Source organism: Stigmatopora nigra, chromosome 8, assembly GCF_051989575.1.
Source record: "Stigmatopora nigra isolate UIUO_SnigA chromosome 8, RoL_Snig_1.1, whole genome shotgun sequence".
NCBI classification, from domain to species: Eukaryota; Metazoa; Chordata; class Actinopteri; order Syngnathiformes; family Syngnathidae; genus Stigmatopora; species Stigmatopora nigra.
The window spans coordinates 960025-970417 of record NC_135515.1 but is presented as its reverse complement, the minus strand read 5'-3'; the positions used below and the strand labels follow the sequence as shown (position 1 = coordinate 970417).

Here is a 10393-nt window from a genome sequence, read left to right as displayed (position 1 = left end):
ATTCATGCAGATCATTTCTTCATCAAATTACTCGCCAATGCCCATTTGAAACATTTTTTTCAATCCATATTTTAATACATCTTTGAGGCAATTTGAAACAGTTTATTTTAAATGTGTTTTTAATCGTTATTTTAATGTACTGGCAAATTTAGCCATGAATTAATCATTTTGGTGCAGTAGTATGGAAGAAATTGAGGTTTATTATTTCTGCTTTTGGTATTATTAAAATAGGCATTTTTAAACTAAATTAAAGTAATTTAAAAGGAATGATTTACACATGCATTCGTGCAGATTTCCTTTTTTAAACTACCATTATATAATAAAAACTTACCCGAAATAAACCTATGCGGTCGGAAAGATATTTATTTCAACCTTGTCTGTTTATTCTCATCAGACGTGGACGTTTGCGACCATATTTGGACGCATCACACTCAGCGGCCAAGAAAAAGAACAGAACTCCCCAGGTGCTTTTTATTCCTTGTGTCCTCCTTTTCCATTAAATAATTTGTTTTGGAACATTTCCCAGGTTTTTTTTTTTTATATCCTAGCCATCATCTGAGGAAATTATTTCATTTTTGACTCCTTATTCTGTATTAAAGCTGTGAAACTTGTGAGGAGGATAAGTAGTTCCAAAAATGAAAGGAGGTGACAGGGGTTGAAAGACAATTTGTTCCATCCACATCCTCTCATCTCCATCCATTCATCCCCACGAGGACCTCAAGTCGCGCATGCGCTTTGGTGTAAGAAAGAGAGGGAGAAAGGGGCGGGGCCGTATCGGTCTGCTCGGGTCGTGCACGTAGACGCCGAGGAGGAGGATGATGATGATGAAGATGATGCTGCCCTTCTTCAGTGGTCCTGCACGTGTCGTCGAGTGGCCAGCATCCCTCCAGAGAGGTAGGAAGACCTTTTAAATCATCATCAGTTATTGCTTGTTTCCATTTTATTTGTAGACACGTGGTGCCGTAGTGTGTTTGTGCAAAGATCGTTTGAATCTTCCGGAAGATGCGTTTGCGGCGGCGGCGGTGATGCAAAGTTACCCCGAAAGCGAGATCGTATTACGGACGCGATTTCTGCATCGGGCGCGCGCAACCGTAGTCGTAAAAGTTAATGTGTTGCGGGGTTAGCTGCATTAGCATCATGTTTTCAAAAACATTAGTTTTGATGCTCGCCGTGCAAGTAAATCAACAGCTGCGCTGACCAAACAATTTCGGGCTTTCAAGGGGCAGTGCGCATGCGCGGTAGTGGTTGGAGGGTGATGAGGGAAAATGTCAATCTGCTGTCATTAAATCGAGTGATAGTCCGTATCGAATAGTTGGCGATGTTGCAAAATTGTTCACGCCGTGGGTTTGTTGACTTAACGGGGCACGTCTTTAAGGGGAGGGTGATCCTAGTGAGGAGCCTCTGTGTGCTTTTAATGACAATTTAACTTGTTTGCCAGCTGGAGGTGTTCATGGTCGTCAAATGTCAATTGAGGACTAGATGTTAATGACCAATGGAGGGGCGTTTGTGTGCTGAAAAAAATGGGAAAATGTATTGGTTTTGTTTTGAAATGGATTGGACGTTTTGTCCTGTCAATGGTACTGAATGATAAGCATCTAAATCCAGCGAGCTGGGCATTTATTGTCGTCAATGTTAGCATTATGCATCATTTTGTTTATTTCTGGGCTTCTTCCTGCTCATTGGTCGCTTTCTGCACATTTGGGGGGATTTCCAGGTGACTTCTTGCTGTTTTTGGCCCATTTTAAGCTTCCCCATTAATGGGACTTATTAAAACTTATCCTATTACAGCCCTTCTATAACACAATTCTGGTTTTGTGGCTCCCGTGCGGAAAAAATCAAAACCACAAATAAAGCCTAGGGGTTAATGCCATCACCGCGTCCTGCTATTTTGGTTAACCGCCAAGTATTCCATCCCAATTTCCAGAGAGGGAGGCATTTTCCCGCGTCTTAATGCAGCCACCATGCTATTTAAGGAAAAAGGCCATCAAAGTATTTGCGCTGAAGTGCATTTGTCGACTTTGAACGACGACTCGAGGTGGAAGCAAACGCATCGTGGCCAACACTCGTGCAAATTTAGGGGTGGAAATCCAGCTCTTTTTTTTGGGTCACCATCACCATGCGAGTGAAGCATCCGTGCGGGAGAGAGGAAGAGGAAGATGAAGATGGGATCCTTGCAGCAGGGCTTCCCTGCACCGGCGTTTCCTCCCTCCTTCCTTCCTCCATCCCTCCCTCCTTTCTTTCTTTCTTTCTCTCTCTCTGCAATTTTGTGGGGCTTCCCTTGTTTTGGTGCACTTTCATCCGTCCCGCCCGTTTGTCCATCCGCCCGTCCGTCCGCTTTTCCGCGTTGCCAGACGTCCTGTCAAATATGCTTATGCAGCTTTTTATGGCGCTCATTCATGACTCCTCCCTCTCTCCCATGAAAATCCTCACCCCCGCCCCCCTTCATCCTGCATCATTTTCCCCGCCGTCAAAACACGCATGGCGTGTTTTTGCACTTTCAAGCCATCTCGTCTATTTTCATCTTCTTCGCTTTGCTTCATCTACACTTCATCTTTAACCCCTCGTTGCCAAAATATATTACAAAAAAACTCCCTTTTTTCTCAAGGAAATGCTCAATTAAACAGAGAAAGAACATAGCACGTCATAATCAGATATAAAAGAAACAAATGGGAACTGGTCCCAGATTGCCATGTTAATCAACAGGCCATTTAAATACAGCCTTTGCGGTGCATTCAAGGGAATCGGGACTTTTCGGTTTCCGCCAAAGGACATTTCTCAACTCCATCTTTCGTTTCTTTTATCCATGTTGACTTCCCCCCTCGCCCAACCACGCCCCTTTTTCGTCTTCAAACTGGGGATGGGCCCAGGTGCGAACCAAGCTCCGCCCCTTTTGCCAATTTTCCAGAACAAGCATCTATGTTTTTTTTTTTTAAAAGCATTGCAGTATGCTCCCCTCATTTCTACTTTGCATTTCCACCCATCAAATCTCCTCCCCCTTTCTCTCCGCAACACCTTGCCTCTCACCCCCACCTCCCGCCCCATCCCTCACCCCCAACGAACCCCCCTCCCTTCTTTGTAATTAAAGCCCTCCTCGGTCTTACATCAGCTCGTCAACAACTCCCGGTCGCCGTTTCCCGGCGGGTTTTTTTTCCACTCTCCGCCGCTCACCCGCGGCTTCTCGTCACGCTTTTTAATTAGGCTAATGGCGACGGTAGCGTCTGCAAAAATCACGGCAACGGCGCTCTGGACCATTGATCCATTGGTCCAGATGGGATGGCGACGAGATGTATTTGAAAGCTTGGATGCAGAAAACTTGATGAGTGCCTGAAAAGTACATAACAAACACATCCATTTGGACCCGAATGGGACGTCTAGGGCTAGCCATGGCGACCAATCCATTAAGACAGGGTTGAATGCTAAAGGGTCTTTTTTTATCAACTTTTTACAACAACAAAATCTATGTTTTTGCTAAAAATAAGGACTTTTCTGAAAAAACATGGGCTTTTTCCAATTGTGGATATTATTTGCCTTAGCTTCTCTGAATAACATCATGAAATACTTTTATCAAGGTGATGGTCATCTATAGGCAAACTGGGTTTTTAGTGTTTGTTGGAAATCCCTAAAAATCAGTCAAATAAGACAAATGCATGACATATTTGAGTTTTATTTGAAACTAATGGCAGGAAAGATTTTGCACAAAACGCCATCGCCATTTTTGTATGCTTTTCTAGCTTCCACTTTTTAAATTTTCTACTCTTAATTCAGTCCAATCTTCTTTTAACATTCACCTCCATCTGAAAATGTTTCTCTACCTAATGACATTGTGTCCAATTCCATCCTCCAAAGCAATTTTCATCCGTCTATTTATTGAATTTCTTCCATGGGACCTCGGAGTGGGGCTCGTCGTCTTTATGTCTCTTCCGAATAGCAACCAAAGTGAATTTGTGTCTGCGAATTTGGCAGGTCGGCGTTGAAGCCGTGACATATTGCCACTGCCGCGAAAGCCACACTCCACTTGGCGTTGAACACTTTGAACGCGCGACAGGCATCCGGCCGGGCGCATTTCACTTGAAAATCTCCAGAATGGCGAGCGACAGAAGGCACCTGTCCCCATTGGCTCCTTTCCCCTCTTCTTCCATATGTGCTTTCTTTTCCTCCTCCTCCTCCTTCTTCTTCTTCTTCTTCTTCTTCTCCCTCTTCTCGCCCACGTCTTCCTCTTCTGTCGTCCTGAGACCGGAGCATGTGGGCAAGACAACGCCACCGCCCTGAAACCTATTAGCATGGCAGCAGAGAGACAGTAAATGGTGTGTGTGTGTACTTTTTTGTGCAAGTATCACGTCTCCTAGGTGTGATGTACTCTTGTTTTACATACTGTGCAGTGCCATGTCTACACTTTAAAGGGGGATTATTTAGGGATTTAAATCAGCAATTTTAGTCCGAGTCTGCCACCATGTTGATTCCATTTAAGGGACTGTGTCTCAAAGTGTGGCCCAGGGGCCAAATCTGGCCCGCCGCATCATTTTGTAAGGCCCGGGAAAGTAAATTATGAGTGTTGACTTTCTGTTTTAGGATCAAATTCAAATGAAGAGTATAGATGTATCTTAAATTTCGTGATTTCCACCCTTTTAAATCAATAATTGTCATTTTTTAATCTATTTTTTCAGTTTTTAGTCCAAAAATCATTTTGTAAAATCTAAAAATATATTTAAAAAAGCTAAAATAAACATTGTTTTAGATCTATAAAAAAATGGAATTAAGGGCTTTTAATCCAGTTCTTTTAACCCATGTATAAAAAAATCTAAATATTATATCTAAAATAATCTGATGAAATCAAGTTGACACACTTGATTTTCAGAACAAAACAGTTCAATGGATTAATATTGGCCTGCAAAAAAATCATAATAACAATTTAGATCTTTTAAAAAAGAACCAATGATGTCATTAAGCCACAAACAAGCCTTTTACTCCCCTCCCAACAAATTGCATCTTTATTTAAATCCCAGGATTAATGTCGCCGTTGGCTGCGTGCTCTCTGATTGAACTCATTTGCACACGTGTAACACCCCACTTAACATCCCATAATTACGCACGAGCGCTTGCTTATCTCTACCATCTTGTCACTGTCCCATTTCCCCATAAATGGCCGTCAATTGGCGTTTAGCACGTTAGCTCGCTAACAAAACTTTCCCAAGTAAGTCCTTGTAAAAAATCTTGATGCATGGCGTCTCTTCCGTCGGGGTCGCCTCGACTCGCCGAGACGACCCGTCCTCTCTCTTCAATTGCTCGTTAAATTCGTAACGACATCGCCACGGCGACGGCGGGACCGGTCGGACGTTGGCGGGTGGCTAACGAAAATCCGTTGGATTAAAAGCAGCAAAGTTGTAATCATGGATGGCGTCCCCTCGGGGGGCGAAGGTTTTTGGAGCGTGAGCACGCCGCGGCGCCCTCTGAGATGTTTTTGTAGCGTCTCACGGCCCAATGCGTTGGCGAGGGGACACCAGCCAGCCAGCCAGCGAGTGTGTCATTTCCTGATAACGCCGTGCCCACTTTCTATTCAAGGTTGTTAACATGGCTTGCCTTTGTCTTCATGGAAATGCATTACACTCTGCTACCTTTCATTCTTTTTCTAAACCTATACATTCTTTCTAGGCTCGCGGGGGTGCTGGAGCCTATCTCAGCTAACTACGGGTACTAGGTGGAGGGGTTGGGGGGCACCCTGATTGGGTGGCCAGCCAATAGGGACAAAGGAGAAGCAATCATAGATAGGGTCAGGCAATTCAGAGTCATGGGTGTCAAAGTGGTGGCCCGCGGGCCAAATGTGGCCCGCCGAATCAGTTTGTGCGGCCCGGGAAAGTCAATGATTTCTGTTTTAGGATCAAATTCAAATGATAGATATAGATGTATTTTTTTCCCATCAATAATTTTTTAATCATTTGTTCTGTGTCAAAGTGGCGGCCCGGGGGCCAAATCTGGCCCGCTGCCTCATTTTGTGCGGCCCAGGAAAGTCATGAGTGGCAACTTTCTGTTTTAGGATCAAATTCAAATGATAGATGTATATTAAATTTAAATTAATTTTTCTCCCGTTTACATCAATAATTGTCATTTTTAATCATGTTTTTCTCAGTTTTTAGTTCAAAAATTATTTTGTAAAATTTAGAAAAATATATTAACAAAACTAAAATAAACATTGTTTTAGATTAATAAAAAACGGAATATTCATGGATTTTAATACAGTTCTTTTAATCGATTTTTATAAAAATGCCCATGCGTCCATGGCGCAAAGCATAAAATTCTGCTGAGTCATCACCACCCAACTATGAGTCAAGTCCACCAAGTCGTCGTGGAGCCAAAAGTCCAATTTACGTGCGATGCAAACAAATAAGCCAAAACCAAAAGTCCTTTCATGAATAATTCAAAGGTTGACTGACTTTTCTCCAAGCAAACAGAGTCCTGAATTTTTATGGCCCTACTGTAGTTTAGCACTTTATAGGCGCTGATTAAAAGTAGACGAATGGCTTAATAGTCTAAAAGCTATGGGAAAATGTGTGTGTTTTTGTGTGTGAATGCTTTGAAGTGGAAGATTGTGAGGGCATTGAAAGAAGATGGTAAACAAGTGTAGACCTGCTGTGAGACCACCTGGACCAAGTCACAACAAACAAAAGCGCATGCATAAATAGACCCACTCATGGCCTCATACACATTTTTACACATGGGAGAAGGACATCCACTCCTAAGGGGAAAAAAACAGCCATCTAGGGTTCGAACCAGGAACCATTTTGCTAACCACATTATTCACCATTCAAAAATTAAAAAAAATATATATTTTTTTTTTCTAGGCTACCACACACATGGTTTTCAATAGGGTTTGAGTCTGGGTTCTCTTCTTTAAATTTAGCATGTTTTACCATTTAGTTACACACACATACACACAGTGTTCAGTAGGGTTTGGGTCTGGGTTCTTTTTAAACTTAGTAAGTTGTATTATTATTTACACACACACGTACACATGGCTTTCAGTAGGGTTTGGGTCTGGGTTCTCTTTAAATTTAGCAAGTTTTGCCATTTAGTTACACCCAAACACATGGTTTTCAGTAGGGTTTAGGTCTGGGTGCTCTTCCTCTCAGTAGGGTTTGGGTCTGGGTTCTCTTCTTTAAATTTAACAAGTTTTAGTATTTAGTTACACACATACACACACACACATGGTTTTCAGTAGGGTTTGGGTCTGGGTTCTCTTCCTTTCTATAGGGTTTGGGTCTGGGTTCTCTACTTTAAATTGAGCAACTTTTACTGTTTAGTTACACCCACACACATGGTTTTCAGTAGGGTTTAGGTCTGGGTTTTCTTCTTCTCAGTAGGGTTTGGGTCTGGGTCCTTTAAATTTAGCAAGTTTTACCATTCAGTTACACACAGTTTTCAGTGGGGTTTTGGTCTGGGTTCTCTTCTTTAAATGTAGCAAGTTTTACCATTTAGTTAAGCGCACACACACACACACACACATGCGTACGCCCAAACTAAAATATTTATTACAACCTCCCTTTTATCACTCGCTCATCATCACACCTTCACATAAATCTTGGCTTGTCTTTTGTGAGTCTGTGTGTGTGTGAGAGTGTGTATATGTGTGTGTTTTCATCTTTTCCCTCCTGATTCTCATCATGTTGGACATTTTCATGTTTTTTTTCTCCTCCGTTGGCCGGCTTCACCTCGCCAGGTGATGGACTGGTCGCTTGGTATGCGTGTCACCCCGGTGGCGCCTCCCTGGGGGCGACCGGTCTTTGATTTGTACTTTGGGGAAGTCATCCGTCAGCTTTTGTCTGACAGGACAAGCGTCTTGTGGTTTGTCACTCAAAAGTGAATTGACTTGGACATACTCTGAAACTTGGTCTAGTAGCCACGGGATCGGATCTCGTTCCGGGAGCCGAATTTCAACGAGTCATCTGCTTGGACGCCATTTATCGCATTAACTGCAAGCGTTATTAGGAAATCGATGCTAGCTCAAGTGGCGCTGCTAACATGTCGCAAGTGCGTGGATGGCCAAAATCAATCTTTATTAAGGCGGGAGGGGAAATCGACGCGTTGGATTCGGTGGAAGATGCCACGCTTCGACGGCAATCAAAACCGCTAACCGTTCCCTCACGTCCAATCCTTTTCTATCTCCTGTAAATCTTGGTTTTTGATCAACCGCAAATCAGGCTTTTCTTCTTTCTCATATAACTTTTGCACTTTAAAGATAAAGACAATAATAGTTATCTGTGGCTGGGATTTATTTTGTCTTTTTTTTCCGCTAACCGCTCCAAAAAGCGGCCATCGAGTACGTGGCGGGCCGTAATAGCGCCCGACAGCTATTTCTTTCCAGCATCAGCACTTGTTCGATTGTTCTGTCGCCGTTCTTGTCTCTTTAACAAGGAACCTCTGTTCAGGCCATTCCAACAAGCGGCAACAATTACTTGACGCTGGAACACACATGGTGGACCAAAACAGCTTCTGGCTTATCATTAGCAAAGAACAGTAATCCCTCGATTATGGCAAATTCACTACTTCAGTTTATTATTTTGTTAAAGTTCATAATAATATGAAAATGTATGCTGTATTTACGACTTTTTTACAAGGACCTAATGGGGGTCAGCCAACTTTGCGATTTTTCTATTTTTGTAGCCATGTTTGGTGTATACATCACAGGTGTTAAAGTGGTGGCTCGGGGGCCAAATCTGGTCCGCCACATCATTTTGTGCGGCCCGGGAAAGTCAATGATTTCTGTTTTAGGATCAAATTCAAATAAATAGTATAGATGTATATTACATTTCCTGATTTTCCCCTTTTACATCAATAATTGTCATTTTTTTAATCAAATTTTCTGTTTTTAGTTCAAAAATCATTTTGTAAAATTTGAAAATATATTTTAAAAAAGCTAAAATAAACATTGTTTTAGATCTATTAAAAAACTGAATATTCAGGGCTTTTAATCCAGTTCTTTTAATCCATATATGAAAAAAAAATCTAATTATTATTTCTTAAAATGGTCCGCGAACCAACTGTGTAAATTAACTGTGATATTGGAGGGATTACTGTAATTCATCATGGCAATCCGTCCTCATTAAATAAAAACTAAATCAAAAAGCCCCCACTGTTAGCTTTGAACTGTTCTTCTGTAACGGGATCAAGCGCCTCCTTAATTATTATTTAATTTAAAAAAAAAGACTTTTCGCCGCAAGGCTTCACTTCTTAAAAACAACATTATGACCCAATCCTTAACATTTCTTTTTGTTCTTTCTGATGATGTTTTTTTTGTGTACTGCATTACTTTTTGTTTCTCATCCTGTAATTCATCTCTGCAATGAAAAAAAAAAACATATTTAAGTGTCATTTTTGGATGAAAATGGATGTTAGCATAAAGAATTCTCCCGTGAGCCGCCAGATTTAAATAACGCCGTCAGGCTCATTTTCCACACGTGTCGCTTTGTGCACACGCGTGTGCTCGCTGGCGGGGGCGCCGCAACAACAACGAGACACGTCCAGATAAATGAGAGCAAGGCACGCCGCTTTCCATCTCGCCGCTCCGCTTAATTCAATTTAACTTTGCTCGAAAATCACGTCGCGGCTCATGTAACGGCATCGGGCCACTGGATCCCGCACGTGCCGACCCGGGCGCCATTTTGTGCCGAGGAGATCCAACCGAGTTTGTACACACGTGGTCGGTGAATTGGAAATGAGATTTGATGCGATAAAATGTGGATGGGAGGAGCCAGACTAAAGCAAACGATGGCGCTGATCATCCTGGGGGGGGGGGGGGGGGGGGGGGGGGGTGCTGGGGCTTGTCACATGACAGCGCCATGAGATAAGATGATAAAATGTCATTTTAATTGGATTTCTTTGTGTACTTTCAAGGCAGCTGAAGACTGGACCATTTTAGATAATATTTTTTTTAATAAATGGATTAAAAGAACTGGATTAAAAGCCCTGAATATTCAAATTTTTTATAGATCTAAAACAATGTTTATTTTAGCTTTTTTTAAATATATTTTTAGATTTTACAAAATGATTTTTGAACTAAAAACAGAAAAAAATGATTAAAAAATGACAATTATTGATCTAAAAGGGGTAAAATTAGGAAATTTAATATACATCTATACTTTTTATTTGAATTTGATCCTAAAACAGAAAGTCAGCACTCATGATTGACTTTCCTGGGCCGCACAAAATGATGCCGTGGCCCAGATTTGGCCCCCGGACCGCCACTTTGACACCAGTGTGGCTTAAGTGATAGGAGAGGCGGTCATATTTCGTCATGTGTGGTCTTTTTACGTATTTCGCCAACGTGTGCGCCAGCGTCGTTGACGTTTGGTGGTATCCCAGGCTTTGTTGATTTTGCTGTAGCGAGGATTACAAGATGGCG

General features: G+C 42.0%; 1 protein-coding gene across 1 annotated transcript in view; it reads left to right on the top strand.

The window, feature by feature from the left end:
* Positions 1–736: 736 nt before the first annotated feature.
* LOC144200439 (sodium/calcium exchanger 2-like) overlaps positions 737–10393 on the top strand; it is a 29170-nt gene continuing 19513 nt past the window's right edge. Inside the window, exon 1 of the mRNA XM_077722600.1 lies at positions 737–894. The gene's annotated coding sequence lies outside the window, so the exon portion shown is untranslated. The remainder of the gene's footprint in view (positions 895–10393) is intronic.